Genomic DNA, 19591 nt, shown 5'->3' on the forward strand with positions numbered 1-19591 from the left:
CTGCTCTGCACCCCTATAGGATATGATGTGACACCTCCAGACCCCAGTATCTGCTCTGCACCCCTATAGTATATGATGTGACTCCTTCTGACTCCGGTATCTGCTCTGCACCCCTATAGTATATGATGTGACTCCTTCTGACTCCGGTATCTGCTCTGCACCCCTATAGTATATGATGTGACACCTCCAGACCCCTGTATCTGCTCTGCACCCATATAGTAGCCTGGATGAGGCACCATCTTCTTGCACCGACTAGTCAAGTAAATCTACTCTCTGTCCTCTGATGTATTACATAAAGGAGATGCCCTGGTAAGTAAAAGAAGCAGAGTACTGAGTGACTGACTACATGACCTTCCAGGTTACCTCACTTTGTATTGTTAAAGCTCTAAACGGGTCCCCCCCCAAGAAAAAATTATTACAGCAAGAATAATACACAAAGAGGAGATGCCCAGTCAAGAACAGAAGCAGAGTATTAAGTTACTGACTACATGGCCTATGCCATGCTTACCTCACTTTGTATTGATAAAGCCCTAAAGGGGATCACCCACCACAAAGGGGAAAAAAATAATCACTTTGCAACAACACTATACAGAGTCTGTGTGTGTATATAGTGTTTTTGTAAAGTGTTTTTTTTTCCTTTAGTGCTTTATCAATACAAAGTGAGGTAAGCATGGCATAGGCAATGTAGTCAGTAACTTAGTACTCTGCTTTTGTTCTTGGCTGGGCATCTCTTTCTGTACTATTTTGTAAAGTTTTTTTTCTTGGGGGGAGAACCTCTTTAAGGGCTCTATCAATGCAAAGTGAGGTAAGCTGGGTACAGGCCATGTGAGTTTTGTGACCAGACCACCTACCATCTCATGTCCATGGGAATCGCTTGTAATCATATATCATAAAAATCCTCTGGGGGACATTCACATTGTAACTGTGGCATCTATAGGGCAAAGTAGCCCTCTATGGTGACAAAGGGGTTATACAACCCCTATAACCCCCCCCCCCCCTCCCCCTCAATGCCTAGGTCGTGTGCTAGGACAGCCTTTTATAGCTTGAGCTATATGTCTTTCCACAGATATTAAACTTCTTTTTGGGAAGATTCCCGCTGGAGCTGAATCACCTTTACCCTAACATAAGAACATCTTTGATCAGCTATATAGTTCCCCTTTGATATATCAGGTATGTAGTTTTTAAATCAAGTGAGAAGCTGTGACATGAAAGTCATAGGCAGTAACTGTAATGTAAGGTCCGGGCCAGATGGAGTGGATTTGAATCTGGTTAGCCAATGCAAAATCACTGGCAGCTAACCTACTGCAATATACAGGAGAAGGTTATACTAATATAACCCACATATAAATATCACATAGCACAAGTTACTTGTGCTGAAGATTTTTATTATTAAAACTGTCAATAGTTGTTGAAGAATGGCTTGTTACTTTCTATGGTTGCAATGCAAAGATTGATATCTGTGATTATCGCAGCACTGAATTGATGCCTATAGCCAGGGGAAAACGTAACAGATTTCCACTGGGAATACCACCGGTGTGACCCTAGCCTTATAGTGTATTTGTCAAATAATTTTTTTTAAATTAATCTAAAATACTATTTTTCTGTATGTTACACAGGCAACCCCCATTCCTTCAGAGCACACCAGTGTACTTTTAGGATGAGTAAGAGAACAATTACAAGCTTTTTTAATGTCATTGCACCAAAAAGTGCAAAAGTCAGGCAGGAGGATAGTAACAGCAAGACAACTAATAACACAGACTTCAGTAGCAAAGGATATGTTTTTGAGACAGATCAAGATGAGGTAATTGGTGATTCAAAATCTTGTAGCCTTTCACAGGAGTCAGAGGTTGAAGAGGTGATTAGCAGCATCCCTATCACTAGCGTGGCTGTCATATCAAATGTGAAGGATATTGGCCATTCTAACACTCTAAACCGACTTACCTCTGATAAAAAACTAGACTTTCTAAATGAAATATGGATTCCTGAGTTAACATATAATTTTCCATCTAAAAATTCAGGAAAGAAGCTCCAGTTTCAGCATTCTTGGTTCCATAAGTGGGAATGGCTGGCTTACTCTGAAGTGAAGAATGGTGCCTTCTGCAAATACTGTGTGATGTTTGCTCCAGAGGAAGTCGGTATACAGGGAGTGCAGAATTATTAGGCAAGTTGTATTTTTGAGGATTAATTTTATTATTGAACAACAACCATGTTCTCAATGAACCCAAAAAACTAATTAATATCAAAGCTGAATATTTTTGGAAGTAGTTTTTAGTTTGTTTTTAGTTTTAGCTATTTTAGGGGTGATATCTGTGTGTGCAGGTGACTATTACTGTGCATAATTATTAGGCAACTTAACAAAAAACAAATATATACCCATTTCAATTATTTATTTTTACCAGTGAAACCAATATAACATCTCAACATTCACAAATATACATTTATGACATTCAAAAACAAAACAAAAACAAATCAGTGACCAATATAGCCACCTTTCTTTGCAAGGACACTCAAAAGCCTGCCATCCATGGATTCTGTCAGTGTTTTGATCTGTTCACCATCAACATTGCGTGCAGCGGTAACCACAGCCTCCCAGACACTGTTCAGAGAGGTGTACTGTTTTCCCTCCTTGTAAATCTCACATTTGATGATGGACCACAGGTTCTCAATGGGGTTCAGATCAGGTGAACAAGGAGGCCATGTCATTAGATTTTCTTCTTTTATACCCTTTCTTGCCAGCCACGCTGTGGAGTACTTGGACGCGTGTGATGGAGCATTGTCCTGCATGAAAATCATGTTTTTCTTGAAGGATGCAGACTTCTTCCTGTACCACTGCTTGAAGAAGGTGTCTTCCAGAAACTGGCAGTAGGACTGGGAGTTGAGCTTGACTCCATCCTCAACCCGAAAAGGCCCCACAAGCTCATCTTTGATGATACCAGCCCAAACCAGTACTCCACCTCCACCTTGCTGGCGTCTGAGTCGGACTGGAGCTCTCTGCCCTTTACCAATCCAGCCACGGGCCCATCCATCTGGCCCATCAAGACTCACTCTCATTTCATCAGTCCATAAAACCTTAGAAAAATCAGTCTTGAGATATTTCTTGGCCCAGTCTTGACGTTTCAGCTTGTGTGTCTTGTTCAGTGGTGGTCGTCTTTCAGCCTTTCTTACCTTGGCCATGTCTCTGAGTATTGCACACCTTGTGCTTTTGGGCACTCCAGTGATGTTGCAGCTCTGAAATATGGCCAAACTGGTGGCAAGTGGCATCTTGGCAGCTGCACGCTTGACTTTTCTCAGTTCATGGGCAGTTATTTTGCGCCTTGGTTTTTCCACACGCTTCTTGCGACCCTGTTGACTATTTTGAATGAAACGCTTGATTGTTCGATGATCACGCTTCAGAAGCTTTGCAATTTTAAGAGTGCTGCATCCCTCTGCAAGATATCTCACTATTTTTGACTTTTCTGAGCCTGTCAAGTCCTTCTTTTGACCCATTTTGCTAAAGGAAAGGAAGTTGCCTAATAATTATGCACACCTGATATAGGGTGTTGATGTCATTAGACCACACCCCTTGCACATCACCTAATATGCTTAATTGGTAGTAGGCTTTCGAGCCTATACAGCTTGGAGTAAGACAACATGCATAAAGAGGATGATGTGGTCAAAATACTCATTTGCCTAATAATTCTGCACTCCCTGTACACAATGCAATATCTACTGGAAGATTGGTTAAAGAACCTTTTTGAGACTGGAAACATGCTATAGAAGCTTTCAAAAAACATGAAGGTACCAAATATCATCTCGATGCAATATCCTCTTACAAACATTTAAGGCTCTTACGTCAGGGTAAAGGTGATCCAGTCAGTGTCCAGCTTGACAGGTCCCTGAAGGAACAAGCTAAGAAAAATATAGAAAGAATTATGCCAATTATAGAGACCATTATCTTTTGTGGTCGTCAAGGATTGGCTTTACGTGGTCATAGGGATTTTGGATCATTCGAGCTAAGTGAAACTCCCTCTCAGAATGAGGGAAATTTTAGGGCATTATTACGCTTCCGTGCCAGTGCAGGTGATTCAGCTCTGACGGAGCATCTGATGTCATGTGGAAAAAATGCTACTTATATTAGCTGGAAAACACAAAATGAAATTTTGTCTGCTTGCAATACAGTGCTTTTAAAAAAAATAGTAGACAGGGTAAATGCAGCAAAATGTTTTTCGGTTCTGGCAGATGAAACAGCTGATATCAGTGGGACAGAGCAGTTCTCTTTGGCAGTGCGTTTTGTAGAAAATGACGTTGTAGAAGAGTTCCTTCAATTTGTTCCTGTTGTAAATACAAGTGGAAGACACTTAGCAGAAACCATTCTACATAGCCTTTCTGAATTTGGCATTGAGATAAAATACCTTCAAGGTCAAGGGTATGATGGCGCTAGCAGCATGGCAGGAAAATTCCAAGGTGCACAGGCATATATTAATCAACAACATCCAACAGCTCTTTATGTTCACTGTGGTTCTCACTGTCTCAATCTGGCAATTTCTGACTCCTGTGATGTACCAGAAGTGAGAAATTGTCTGTCAGTGGTTGGAAAACTGCATGATTTTTTAAACACACCAAAAATACATCAAGTTATGGTAAACAACATTGAAGTGCATTGCTCTGAAAGTAAAAAAAAACAAGGCTACTGCAAATGTGTGCTACCAGATGGGTAGAAAGACACAACTCTGTAAATGTTCTTGTTGAATTGATGGATGCTGTTATACCATCTCTTGAAGAAATTTTGTTGTGGTCTGATAAAGATGCCTCATCTAAAGCTGACATTCTACATACTAAAGTATGCAGCCCAAGCTTTCTTATTACAATTCATGTTGTAAATCATCATTTTGGGGTAACAAAAAATTTAAGTGAGTATCTACAGAGTGCAAATATGAATTTACAGAAGGCTCTAAAACATGTTGATAGTGTTCTACAAGTTCTTCAAGACTACAGTCTTTCTGCAGATAGTGAATTTAAAGCTATTTATGACAAAGTTTCTAAGAAGGTGTCTGAGCTTGGTGGAGAAATAAAAATTCCAAGATGCTCTTCCCATAAAAGGTCACAATACCGTTGTAACATTCCTGCTGAAAACCCTGAAGAGTATTACAGAAGATCCATATTTCTTCCCTTCTTGGCAAGTATGCAGTCACAAATTAAATTAACATTTACCAAGCATTCTGATATATTGAACAAGTTTTCATGTTTAATGGCTTGTAAAGAAGACCAGAGTGAAGAGGCTTTCCTGCAGTTTTCCAAATTTTATGCACAGTCCAATAGCAATTTTTCTACAGATGAAAGTGTATTATTATCAGAGTACCGGCTCTGGATGAATACTGCAAACAAACAGTCAGTCTTTTTCAGTGTTGGAGGCTTACAAGACCTGCTGTGATTTGCCGTTCTACCCGCATATTAAGGACTTGTTTAAGATCTTTATTACTCTGCCAGTAACAACTAGTACAAGTGAGCGATAATGTTCTGCTATGAAGAGGCTAAAATCCTACTTAAGAAATACAATGGGAAATGAACGGCTTAATGGCCTTGCTTTACTGAACATCCACCGCCACCTAAGTGTTTCTTGTGAGGAAGTCCTTCAAGAGCTGATAAAGAAACCCAGACGGTTGGATTTTGTTCTTTAAGGTAAGTTAAAGTGTGACTGATATGTCCTCTATTTATTAGAAAGTTATGTGTTAGAAAGTTTTATACGTGTCAGCTTCACAGTCTCGTATAACACAAATGGTCTTGTACGGTCAGTCAGTAAATTGACCTGCATTATATGCATGCCTTTAATGCACAGAGATCTTAATATGTGAGATTCAACCGACCTTTAATGTTAAAGGGAACCTGTCACCAGGATTTTGTGTATGGAGCTGAGGACATGGGTTGCTAGATGGCCGCTTGCACATCTGCAATATCCAGTCCCCATAGCTCTGTGTGCTTTTATTGTGTAAAAAAACGATTTGATACGTATGCAAATTACCCTGAGATGAGTCCTGTATGTGAGATGAGTCAGGGACAGGACTCATCTCAGGTTAAGTTACATATGTTTAAAATCGGGGTTTTTTTGACACAATAAAAGCACACAGAGCTATGGGGACTGGATATTGTTGATGTGCTAGCAGCCATCTAGCAACCCATGTGCTCAGCTCTATAGACCAAAATCAAGGTGACAGGTTCCCTTTAAAGAGGTTGTCTCACTTCAGCAAATATAATTTAATATGAAGAGAATGTCAATACAAGCCACTAGCTAATGTCTTGGGATTGTCCATATTGCTTCCTTTACTGGCTGGATTAATTTTTATCCCATCACAGTATACACTGCTCATTTCCATGGTTACGAGTCAACCACCCTGATCAATAAGTCAGTGGCTGCGGCCTGCGCCTACACACTATATAGCAAAAATAACTAGCTATGTGTACTCCCACGGTCCTGGACACTAGGGAGGACTATGTGTTTTCCTATATTGCTCAAGCACGGCCACCACTCATGGATTGCAGGTGGGACTCGTAGGTATGGAAACAAGCATTATATAATGTGATGGAAAAATTAATAAAGCCAGCAAAGGAGGCAATATGGATAATAATATATTAAGTGCCTTGTATTAACTTTCTCTACATGAAAAATGCCACTTGCTGAGTGAGACAATCCCTTTACTTCCAAACATTAAATATACTGGTATGAGAAGAAAAATTAACCACGTACAAAATTTGATGGTGGGCTTTGATAACGTATTCTGTATGTGTATTGCATTATTGTTGGGTTGTTAAAGATCATTTATCCCCCCAAAAAATGTTCTCCAAATTTGTGTATTTTTAAATTTCTACTTTTTTGGGTTTGCAAACTCAAGTTAATACATTGTTTAACACTATAACCAGATGCTATGGTGTTTGCTTTCATTTGCAGAACTAATTTTATTTTGGTTGCAATCACCTGTAGAAGATTGAATTGCTTTGGATATCTGCTGCCTCTGTTGCTTGAAGCCCAATGGCTGGAAGACCACAGGAGCCACCAATGTTTCTTCTTGGTCCCATTGGGGCATCAATATTTTGGATGACCCACCCAAATGATGTAAAGGAGTTAATAAATGCAGATTATTTTATTTATTTTTTTACCATTGTGAAGATGTAGCCCAGTCTGCAATGTGGAAACACTGCTGCCAACCTGCTATTAAAGACATGCATCCACCATTTTTGCCACCTGCCAGAGTTGCACTGCAGCCCAGCAGGACCAATCGGAACTGTAGCTGAAAGCTAGACAGTGGAGCAAGGTAGGCAAATGTATTGGAGGTGCCTCTTGTGGTATTTCTGCATTTTGTTTTGACTTGATGTTCATGATGCTTTGCTTTCCCTTCACAGATTACCTATTAGTCTGCAATGTGGAAACACTGCTGCCAGCTGTCAAGGTCTACAAAGAGAAACTGTCAACAATTTCATGTTGCCCAATCTGAGGGCAGTAAGGTATTGACAGAATCTGGCACGCTATCATATTTTGTTTGTGAGGAACAGACACACCTGCGCTGCCGTTAGGTATATCTCTGAGGCTGATGTTTTCACCTTGTTTGCCGCTGCCTAGTATTGGGGTGAGTGTCCAACCTGCTCTCACCGATAATAGATGGCTAATAGCTATATATATATATATATATATATATATATAGATTACTGGCGCTGGCATACAGAGAGGGTAGGGGAGGGTGAGAATTATTACATGTATATACTGGACACTAATTACGAGATCTCTACCTGTATCTGGTGAATAGTCGTTCCGTGATGTGGTGCTATCCCGTTGTTCCAGGAAGCGCTGTCTAGATCTGATGGGACGCTTCTTGCTCTAACTCTCACCTTGCGCACTGCCCCGGCCGGTAGCTAGCGCACACGTGGAGGAGCTTGCAGGGATGAGTTCAGGAGCGTCTTCATGTGACGTCACAACTTCGCTCTGGGTGCCTCCAAGGGACAAATTTCCATCCAATGCGTTTCAGAACCTACGGGTTCCTTCGTGACTAAGGAACCCGTAGGTTCTGAAACGCGTTGGAGGCACCCAGAGCGAAGTTGTGACGTCACACGAAGACGCTCCTGAACTCATCCCTGCGCTCCTCCACGTGTGTGCTAGCTACTGGCCGGGGCAGCGCGCAAGGTGAGAGTTAGAGCAAGAAGCGTCCCATCAGATCTAGACAGCGCTTCCTGGAACAACGGGATAGCACCACATCACGGAACGACTATTCACCAGATACAGGTAGAGATCTTGTAATTAGTGTCCTGTATTTACAAGTAGTAATTCTCACCCTCCCCTACCCTCTCTGTATGCCAGTGCCGGTATTATATACATATATACAGTACAGACCAAAAGTTTGGACACACCTTCTCATTCAAAGAGTTTTCTTTATTTTCATGACTATGAAAATTGTAGATTCACACTGAAGGAATCAAAACTATGAATTAACACATGTGGAATTATATACATAACAAAAAAGTGTGAAACAACAGAAAATGTCATATTCTAGGTTTTTCAAAGTAGCCACCTTCTGCTTTGATTACTGCTTTGCACACTCTTGGCATTCTCTTGATGAGCTTCAAGAGGTAGTCACCTGAAATGGTCTTCCAACAGTCTTGAAGGAGTTCCCAGAGATGCTTAGCACTTGTTGGCCCTTTTGCCTTCACTCTGCGGTCCAGCTCACCCCAAACCATCTCGATTGGGTTCAGGTCCGGTGACTGTGGAGGCCAGGTCATCTGGCGCAGCACCCCATCACTCTCCTTCATGGTCAAATAGCCCTTACACAGCCTGGAGGTGTGTTTGAGGTCATTGTCCTGTTGAAAAATAAATGACGGTGCAACTAAACGCAAACCAGATAGAATAGCATGCCGCTGCAAGATGCTGTGGTAGCCATGCTGGTTCAGTATGCCTTCAATTTTGAATAAATCCCCATCAGTGTCACCAGCAAAGCACCCCCACACCATCACACCACCTCCTCCATGCTTCATGGTGGGAACCAGGCATGTAGAGTCCATCCGTCCACCTTTTCTGCGTCGCACAAAGACACGGTGGTTGGAACCAAAAAGCTTAAATTTGGACTCCCCAGACCAAAGCACAGATTTCCACTGTTTTAATGTCCATTCCTTGTGTTCTTTAGCCCAAACAAGTCTCTTCTGCATGTTGCCTGTCCTTAGCAGTGGTTTCCTAGCAGATATTCTACCATGAAGGCCCGATTGACACAGTCTCCTCTTAACAGTTGTTCTAGAGATGTGTCTGCTGCTAGAACTCTGTGTGGCATTGACCTGGTCTCTAATCTGAGCTGCTGTTAACCTGCGATTTCTGAGGCTGGTGACTCGGATGAACTTATCCTCCGCAGCAGAGGTGACGCTTGGTCTTCCTTTTCCGCATGTGAGCCAGTTTCTTTGTAGCACTTGATGGTTTTTGTGACTGCACTTGGGGACACTTTCAAAGTTTTCCCAATTTTTCGGACTGACTGACCTTCATTTCATTAAAGTGTCTACTCCACTGCAGCTCGTGCTTTGCACTTAGATGCCTGGTCATGCAGGTTGTGCTCAGGTTGAGAGCGTTTATGCCTCGCTTCAGGCTCTGATTGCACAGCGTGCAAACCACTCGTGTATTGTCGTCAGCACATTGTCTGAAGAACCGCCATGCCAGGGAACTCCTTGGAGCTGGCTATGGTGTGCTCGGTCCCTTGCTGCATTGGGCAGTAGCAGGCATACTGTCTAGGGGATGGCCGCTTTTGCACCCTGCTCCCTCTTCTGCTGTGCTGGTGGCTCTGTGCGACCACCGCCTTTTCCTCCGAACTACACAGGTCACTCGCATGACCTTGATTCCTTGGGGTCGACGAGGACCTCATCATCCTCCACATCATCTTCCACCCAGTCTTCACCCTGCCCTCGTTGTCAGTCTGCACACTTTCGAAAGCCACAGCAGTTGGCACCTGTGTTTCGTCATCATCTGAGACGTGCTGCGGTGGTCCTCCCATGTAATCATCTTGAAACATAAGTGGTTTGGCATCGGTGCACTCAATCTCTTCCACTTCTGGGGCAGGGCTAGGTGGATGGCCCTGGAAAACTCTGCTAGCAGAGTCATCAAAAAGCAGAAGAGACTGCTGCATGACTTGGGGCATGAGACTGGTTGGCTGATTTGCAAGGGGGTAAGGTGAAAGACTGATGGACATCAGCTGCAGGTGCTAATTTAGATTTTTCAGCAGGAGACTGGGTGGGAGACAATGTCAAGGAACTGGAGGCACTGTCAGCATCCCAATCTACTATCGCCTGTACTTGTTCTGGCCTCACCATTCGTAAAGCCGCATTAGGCATGACCAAATAACGCTGAAGGTTCTGTCGCCTACTCGCACCTGAGGGAGGTGTTTCACTTGTGCGTGTAGCTGGCACAGATGGACCACGTCCTCTCCCTTCAACAGGAGCTCCACCAGCAGCACCACGACCAGGGCCATGTCCCTTATTCGACGCTCTCCTCATTCTCCGCAAATTTAGTATTTGGCCAAAAATGTGTGTTTTTTTGATAACAGAATATAACAGCAGTATCTAATACGTGTATTTCACACTGACAGATGCTGCAAACGCCGCAAATTTAGTATTTTGCCCCAAATGGGTGTTTTTTTAATAACAGAATATAACAGTAGTATCTAACGCTTGTATTTCACGCTGACAGATGCAGCAAGGGCTGTAAAATTTAGTATTTTGCCCAAAAAGGGTGTTTTTTAAAACCCAGAAAATTATTGCAGTATTTCAAGCTTAAAGGGGTATTCCCATCTTATTGATCCTATTTTATTAAATTATATACCCCCCAGTGAGCTTTTTTCAAAATATATTTCATTAAAAATAACCTACTGTTCTCTTTAAATTCTTCTTACTCTAATTCATTGTTGATCTGCACTGCCCATGGATATGGCCACCGCTCGCCGGCCGCATCCATGGGCCGCGCTTGCGCAGATCTTTCCCTGGTGATCCAGTGGCCGGCCTCTTATTATATCCGGGAGCGCGCACGTCGCCGGCTGGCCGCGCATGCGCTAATCCATTTTCATTTGCGCCGCGTCTAAAATAGAGCCGCGCATGGGCGGCTCCGACGCACCACAAAGTTTTGCGCATGTGCGGCTGCCCGAACAATTCATCGGAGGAAGAGACGAGTCCGGACAGCGTTGGAGAGCCAGCAGAGGACCGGGACACTACTTTCTAAGGGGTGAGTATTTTTTTTACATGCACCACCAATTTCACCAACGATGGGGGGCTGTTTGTTGGAGGCACTTGGGGGGGTTGTTTATTGGAGGCACTTGGGGGGGCTGTTTGTTGGAGGCACTTGGGGGGGCTGTTAGCTTGGAGGCACTTGGGGCTGTTTGAGGCATTTGGGGGGCTGTTTGTTGGAGTCACTTGGGGGGGCTGTTTGAGTCACTTGGGGGGCCTGTTTGAGGCACTTGGGGGGCTGTTTGAGGCAGCACATGGGAGCTGTTTGAGGCAGCACATGGGGGCGCTGTTTGAGGCACATGGGGGTGCTGTTTGAGGCACATGGGGCGCTGTTTGAGGCACATGGGGCGCTGTTTGAGGCACATGGGGGGCTGTTTGAGGCACATGGGGCACTGTTTGAGGCACATGGGGGGCTGTTGGAGGCACATGGGGGGCTGATGGAGGCTTATGGGGGCTGTTGGAGGCATAAGGGGTGGCTGATGGATATAGCAGAGCTGAATATGCTGCTGTTCAGCCATAGTTCTAATGGGGAAGGGAATAGACTGATGTAGCAGAGCTGTATATGTAACGGGTCAGCATCAATGCTGGTGGAAGAGATAAGCAGATGTAGAAGAGCTGACTATGAGGCTGTTCAGACACAGTGCTGGTTGAAGAGATAAACAGACAGATGTAGTAGTGCTGTATATGACCTTTTCAGACAGTGCTAGTGGGGGAGTAGAATAAAGATGTAGCAGGGCTGTATAGGAAGCCATTCAGCCAAAGTGATGTTAGAGGACTGGAGTAGCCACATGTAGCTGAGCTGTATATGCATCTATAAAGATACATAGTGTAAGGTTTACACATAACTGGAGTACAGCTGTAATGGAAACAAATCTGCAACAGTGCTGGTGGGTGGGGGTTGGTCAAGCTTTTGAGCTAATGTATAATATGGAATTATAGTTTTTGATGCACAGAATGGGTTTGTAAAAGATCAGACAGAGATTTTGTGTATAAAACTGTGCAGAAGAGCCATGTGTTACTGTACACTGAGCTCACTTCACATTGCTCTCTGCAGGGGGAGGGGCCTCACAGACACTGCAGGCTGCCAGACTGATGAGTCATACTCTTCACATCAACTAACACGCAAGGACTGAGTTCTCAGTGTGATGTCATAAGGAGGCGTGGCCAGCCTTCACTCTAGCTGCCTAAGCCCACCCAGCCTTAGCTGCAGGAAACCAGGAAGTGAATTCTGCTGTAACTGCAGCTCAGGCTGATTTAACAAGTTGGGAATACCCCTTTAAATTTCACACTGACAAATGCTGCATATGCCCCAGATAGAGGGTAATGCCAAAAATTGGTGCTTTTTTAAACCCAGAAAATTATTGCAGTATTTCAAGCTTGTATTTAACAATGACAGATGAAGCAAACGCTGCAAATTTAGTATTTTGCCCAAAATGGGTGTTTTTTTAATAGCAGAATATGACAGTAGTATCTAACGCTTATATTTCACACTGACAGATGCAGCAAGGGCTGTAAAATTTAGTATTTTGCCCAAAAAAGGTGTTTTTTAAAACCCAGAAAATTATTGCAGTATTTCAAGCTTAAATTTTACACTGACAAATGCTGCATAGGCCCCAGATGGAGGGTATTGCCAAAAATGGGTGATTTTTTTTTAAACCCAGAATATAATTGCAGTATTTCAAGTTTGTATTTGAATGTCACAAATGCACATATGCTGTGCTGGTGCACTGAACTTGCATAAAATCAGTGGCGTAACTACCAGGGAAGCAGGGGAAGCGGCTGCTTCGGGGCCCGGGCTGACAAGGGGCCCGGCGCCTAGCAGCGTGTGACTGTCTCAGATGATTGTTTAATACAGCGGCGGCCCCTTCACATACATCAGAGGCCCCTTCACATACAGCGGGGGCCCCTTCACAATTCACATACAGTGCGGCGCCCCCCCTGCCAGCATCTCGCTGGTCTAATTAGGCCCGCCTACTGACCTGACCTGAGGAGGAGGAGGGAGCGGCAGGCGGGAGAAACAGGCAAGAGGAGCTCCACGGCAGCAGCGCAGTGCACATGTGCACATCAGTCACTGGGCTTTTGGGGGAGATACCTGAAAACTTTTCAGGTATGTCCCCACGTAGTGTTGTGCCTCGGGGCTAAGACCCAGGCAGGTTGTGCCCTTGGTTGCTGAGCTGAGCACTATCTGCAGCCCGGCCAGTGCACAGCTTCCTGTGTGATCTGTCTGCAGTCAAAGAAGATTGTGTCTGTGTTTAACCTGCTGATAGCCGGGGAATTTGCAGACTTGCAGAATCCCTGCACCCTTTTTCCCTCAGCTTCTGTCTCCTGCCGACCTCCTGCTTAGGACTCTCTGCCAGCCTGACCAAAAATGGTGAGTCTGTGCCCCCCTGCCCTGTACTATGCCCCCTTCTCTATACTGTGGCCCCTGCCCTGTACTGTGCACCCTATGCTGTACTGTGCCCCCTGCCCCCTACCATGTATTTGTCCACCACCCCGTACTGTGCCCCCAGCCCTGTACTGTGCCCCCTTCTCTATACTGCGCCCCCTGCCCTGTACTGTGCACCCTATGCTGTATTGAGCCCCCTGCCCTGTACTGGGCCCACTACCATGTATTTGTCCACCACGCTGTACTGTGCCCCCTGCCCTGTGTCCTATTCCCTGCACTATGTCCCATTATAATACTGTGTAGGAGGCATATTACAGGAGTATAAGGAGATACACATGTACTTTGCCCTCTTATACTCTACACTGTGCCCCTGGTCATATATTGTACTGTTCCCCCTTATACTCTGTTATCCAGTCACTGTATGGCGGTGTTATCCAGTCATTGTATAGCAACATTATCCAGTCATTGTGTGGTGGCGTTATCCAGTCACTGTATGGTGGTGCTATCCAGTCACTTTATGGCCATGTTATCCAGTTACTGTATGCTGGTGTTCTCTAGTCATTGTATGGCAGTGTTATCAAGTCACTGTATGGCAGTGTTAGCCAGTCACTATATGGCAGTCTCATCCAGCCACTATATGGCAGTGTTAACCAGCCACTGTATTTCAGTGTTATCCAGTCACTGTATGGCAGTGTTATCCAGTCACTGTATGGCAGTGTTATCCAGTCACTGTATGGCAGTGTTAACCAACCACTGTATGGCAGTGTTAACCAACCACTGTATGGTGCTGTTATCCAGTCATGATATGGTGCTATAACGTTGCAGTGTTTGTTATCCAGTCATGGTATGAGCTATTATCCAATATGGTGGTATTTAGTCTCTGTATGTTGGTAATATATAGTCACAAAATGTATTATTATTCAGTGGTATAAATCATTTTTTGTTTTCTTCCAGAGGGAAGTGGAGATCTTGATGTTTCTCAACGCCATAGTCATGATGAAGAACAGGCGGAGTAGTAAGTCTTAGAATTTTCAATATTAAAGAGCATGTGTCAGCATGATCAACCTTAGTAAACCATATTGCCTGGTAGGGTTGATCATGCTGAATATTAGGATCTGTATTTTATGTTTATGCTAATTAGGTTATCGGCCCTTGTCTAAGCCCCCCTGGCCTGTGCCCCCCTTGCGCCTGTCTGCGTTCCACTGGTCTAGATCGTGAGTAGCCAAAGGAGTGGGGTTTACACAGGAGGAGGGACTTGCAAAGCACCCGGGGGGCCCATACAAACATCTGCTGTGGGGCCCAATCACTTCTAGTTACGCCCCTGCATAAAATGGCCGCCGCCGCCCACCTAGCTAACAGATGGATTAAAGTTTTTTTTCTGTGTCACTAGACTCAGAGCAGGGTAAAAAGATTGTGCACTGCACCCACAAAACAAAATCTAGGTAGATCGCTGAGTAAACAAGCACTTCAGATTAAAGATTCTTTCCTATTCTCTCCCTCACAGCAGCAGCATCCTATCCCTACACTAATCAGAGCAGAGTGACGTGCAGCGCTACGTGACTCCAGCTTATATAGAGGCTGGGTCACATGCTGCACTGGCCAATCACAGCCATGCCATTAGTAGGCATGGCAGTGATGGTTTCTAAGGGCACACAAGTTAAATGCTTGTTGATTGGCTGCTCTGCAGCCTTACAAAAAGCGCCATTAAATCGCCAAACACCGAACCCCAACTTTTACTGAAAAGTACGGGTCCAGGGTCCAAAAATCCTAAAGTTCGGTACGAACCCTATTGGAGACATAACTACTGTCTGGGGGCACTAAGGTGGGATGACTACTGGGGGCACTAAGGGGACATAACTACTGCATGGGGCACTAAGGGGGAATAACTACTGTGCAGGGGCACTAAGGGGCATGACTGCTATGAAGGGGTACTAACATGACATATTTACTGTGTGAGGGCATTAAGGTGGTATGACTACTGTGTGGGAGCACTAGGAAGGAATAAATATTGTGTGAGGTGCTAAGTGGGCATACTGTAAATTTTTTTACTTCTCCTCATGTCCAGCGCAGTACTAGATGTGATAGAGGTTGTGAGGAAGTTGCTCAGGGGAGACATCCACAGTGCCCCCATAACATTGACATCCATAGTGCCCCCATAACAGTTACATCCAATAAGCCCCCATAACAGTGACAGCCACACACAGTGCTTCCATAACAGTGACATCCACAGTGCCCATATAACAGGGACAGCCACAGCGCCCCCATAACAGGGACAGCCACAGTTCCTCTATAACAGTGACATCCACAGTGCCCTCATAACAGAGACTGCCCCCTTTAATTATTGCACCACCTTCTATATTCTTTGTAATAATATTCCTTGTAATGTAGCGCGGTACTAGATGTGAAAGGGGTTGTTGGGAAGTTGCTCAGGGAAGACATCTACAGTGCCCCATAACACTGACATCCACAGTGCCCCATAACATGACATCCACAGTGCTCCCATAACAGTAACATCCACAGTGCTCCCATAACAGTGAGATGCACAGTGCTCCCATAACAGTGACATCCACAGTGCCCCCATAACAGTGACATCCACAGTGCCCCCATAACAGTAACATCCACAGTGCTCCCATAACAGTGAGATGCACAGTGCTCCCATAACAGTGACATCCACAGTGCCCCCATAACAGTGACATCCACAGTGCCCCCATAACAGTGACATCCACAGTGCTCCCATAACAGTGACATCCACAGTGCTAACAGTGACATCCACAGTGCTCCCATAACAGTGACATCCACAGTGCTCCCATAACAGTGACATCCACAGTGCCCCCATAACAGTGACATCCACAGTGCTCCCATAACAGTGACATCCACAGCACCCAATAACTTTGAAATCCACAGCATTCCATAACTGTGACATCCACAGTTTCCCCATAACAGTGACATTATCAGTGCTCCCATAACAGTGACTTCCACAGTGCCCTCATAACTGTGACATCCACAGTTTCCCCATAACAGTGACATCCACAGTGCCCCCATAACTGTGACATCCACAGTGCCCCCATAACTGTGACATCCATAATGCCCCCATAAAAGTGACATCCACAGTGCCCCATAACAGTGACATCCACAGTGCCCCCATAACAGTGACATCCACAGTGCCCCCATAACAGTGACATCCACAGTGCCCCCATAACAGTGACATCCACAGTGCTCCCATAACAGTGACATCCACAGCACCCCATAACTTTGAAATCCACAGCATTCCATAACTGTGACATCCACAGTTTCCCCATAACAGTGACATTATCAGTGCTCCCATAACAGTGACTTCCACAGTGCCCTCATAACTGTGACATCCACAGTTTCCCCATAACAGTGGCATCCACAGTGCCCCCATAACTGTGACATCCACAGTGCCCCCATAACTGTGACATCCATAATGCCCCCATAAAAGTGACATCCACAGTGCCCCATAACAGTGACATCCACAGTGCCCCCATAACAGTGACATCCACAGTGCCCCCATAACAGTGACATCCACAGTGCCCCCATAACAGTGACATCCACAGTGCCCCCATAACAGTGACATCCACAGTGCTCCCATAACAGTGACATCCACAGCACCCCATAACTTTGAAATCTACAGCATTCCATAACTGTGACATCCACAGTTTCCCCATAACAGTGACATTAGCAGTGCTCCCATAACAGTGACTTCCACAGTGCCCTCATAACAGTGACTTCCACAGTGCCCTCATAACAGTGACATCCACAGTGCCCCCATAACTGTGACATCCACAGTGCCCCCATAACTGTGACATCCACAGTGCCCCCATAACTGTGACATCCATAATGCCCCCATAAAAGTGACATCCACAGTGCCCCCATAACAGTGACATCCACAGTGCCCCCATAACAGTGACAGCTACAGTGCTCCCATAACAGTGACATCCACAGTGCCCCGATAACAGTTACTGTCCCCTTTAATTATTACATCACCTTCTATATTCTTTGTAATGATATTCCTTGTAATGTAGTGAGTTAGGGATAGTTAGATAACATACGCAAACTCCCAATTTTGCTCAGGAGGCCACATTGCTGATTGATTATCTCAGAGATATGCTGCACACTGGAGAGCCTTTGAAGGAGGGGCTGAAAGGTATAAACCTGGCGCACAAAAAACAGTTAATTGGAACTCCATTGTATTGTGCAGGCCATGTGATTGATTATTATTTATTCTGTATGTTTTGCTTTATATTTAATCACACTTAGTAAATATTTTTATCACTTAGCCTTTAAAGCATATTTATTCTCAAATCATCAAATTTATGTTAAAACAACAATGAAGCTCCACCTACAGGGCACTTGCAGGAATAGAATCTGGTCAAATAAAAGTTCATATTCTAACTGCTTCTTATATTAAAACTTCACAACTGTAAGGCCCCTTTTACACGGGCGAGAATTCCGCGTGGGTGCAATGCGTGAGGTGAATGCATTGCACCCGCACTGAATCCGGACTTATTCACTTCAATGGGGCTGTGCAGATGAGCGGTGATTTTTACGCATCACTTGTGCGTTGCATGAAAATCGCAACATGTTCTATATTCTGTGTTTTTCACGCAATGCAGGCCCCATAGAAATAAATGGGGCTGCGTGAAAATCGCATAGCATCCGCAAGCAAGTGTGTATGCAATGCGATTTTCATGCATGGTTGCTAGGAGATGATGTGTCATGCCCGGCTCGGACAGTGTGCGGAGATCTGTCAGATTGGCAGCACGTGTCTAACCTTTTTTGTTTGTTTTGGAATCATGCTGGATCCGCCTTCCTTCAGGTGCTCTGGGTGGGGTCATTGGTTTAAATGGCCTTCTCTCCCAAAGGGCCGTGCGGGCTATAGTATTCATTCTGGTCTTGGCTTCAGGAAGGAAGGATTGTCTGTTCCAGCTCAGATAAGTTTCTTTCTTTTGTTTGTGTTGTTTGCGTTCTAGGCTATTTGCGTGTCTTCTGTCCCTTCTCCCCTTTCACCATCTCAGGGATTCTAGGGTGTTTGCAGCCTAGGCACGAGGACACTTCTTACCTACCATAAAGGTCAGAAAGTGGGCTTAGCAGCATAGGGAGAGAAGTCAGGGATGTGCTAGGAGGTGACCTGTCCCCAGCATCTAGCCTAGACACTGGTGTATTTGGTTGTTTGTTTATCTGAGTTCCTGTCTGCCGTGACATGATGTTAGTAAATTGATTAAAGTCAATTTACTGTATTATTTTCCCTTATAATAAGGAAAATAATAGCATTCTTAATACAGAATGCTTACTAAAATGTGGATTGGGTGGTAAAAAAAATAATAATAATAACTCGCCTCATCCACTTGATCGCGCAACCGGCATCGTCTTCTTTCTTCTTCTTTGAGGACCTGCAAAAGGACCTTTGACGTAATCGCGCTCACCACATGGTGAGCGCTGTGATGTTAGCACAGGTCCTGCTGAATGAAGATAGAAGATTAGGTAATCAAAGGTCCTTTTGCAGGTCCTGAAAGAAGAAGAAAGAAGACGATGCCGACTACGCGATCAAGTGGATGAGGCGAGTTAATTTGTTTTTATTTTTTAACCACTGAATCCACATTTTAGTAAGCATTCTGTATGAAGAATGCTATTATTTTCATTTATAACCATGTTATAAGGGAAAATAATAAAATCTACAGAACACCTAACCCAAACCCGAACTTCAGTGAAGAAGTCCGGGTTTGGGTCTAGGTACCACATTCAGGTTTTTTTCATGCGCGTGCAAAATGCACTGCACTTGTGCGGAAAAAACTGAACAATGAAATCACAGTCAAAACTGACTGAAATTGTGTGCGCACTCGTGCAGGTTTCCCGCAATTCACACGCATCGCATCTGAAACAAATGCGGGACGCCTGTGTGAAAGAGGCCTAAGTGTTTTGTGCAGTGGATCAGTGGGATCTTAGGCTTTAGGCCTCATGCACACGACAGTT

Source organism: Bufo gargarizans, chromosome 8, assembly GCF_014858855.1.
Source record: "Bufo gargarizans isolate SCDJY-AF-19 chromosome 8, ASM1485885v1, whole genome shotgun sequence".
Taxonomy (NCBI): Eukaryota; Metazoa; Chordata; class Amphibia; order Anura; family Bufonidae; genus Bufo; species Bufo gargarizans.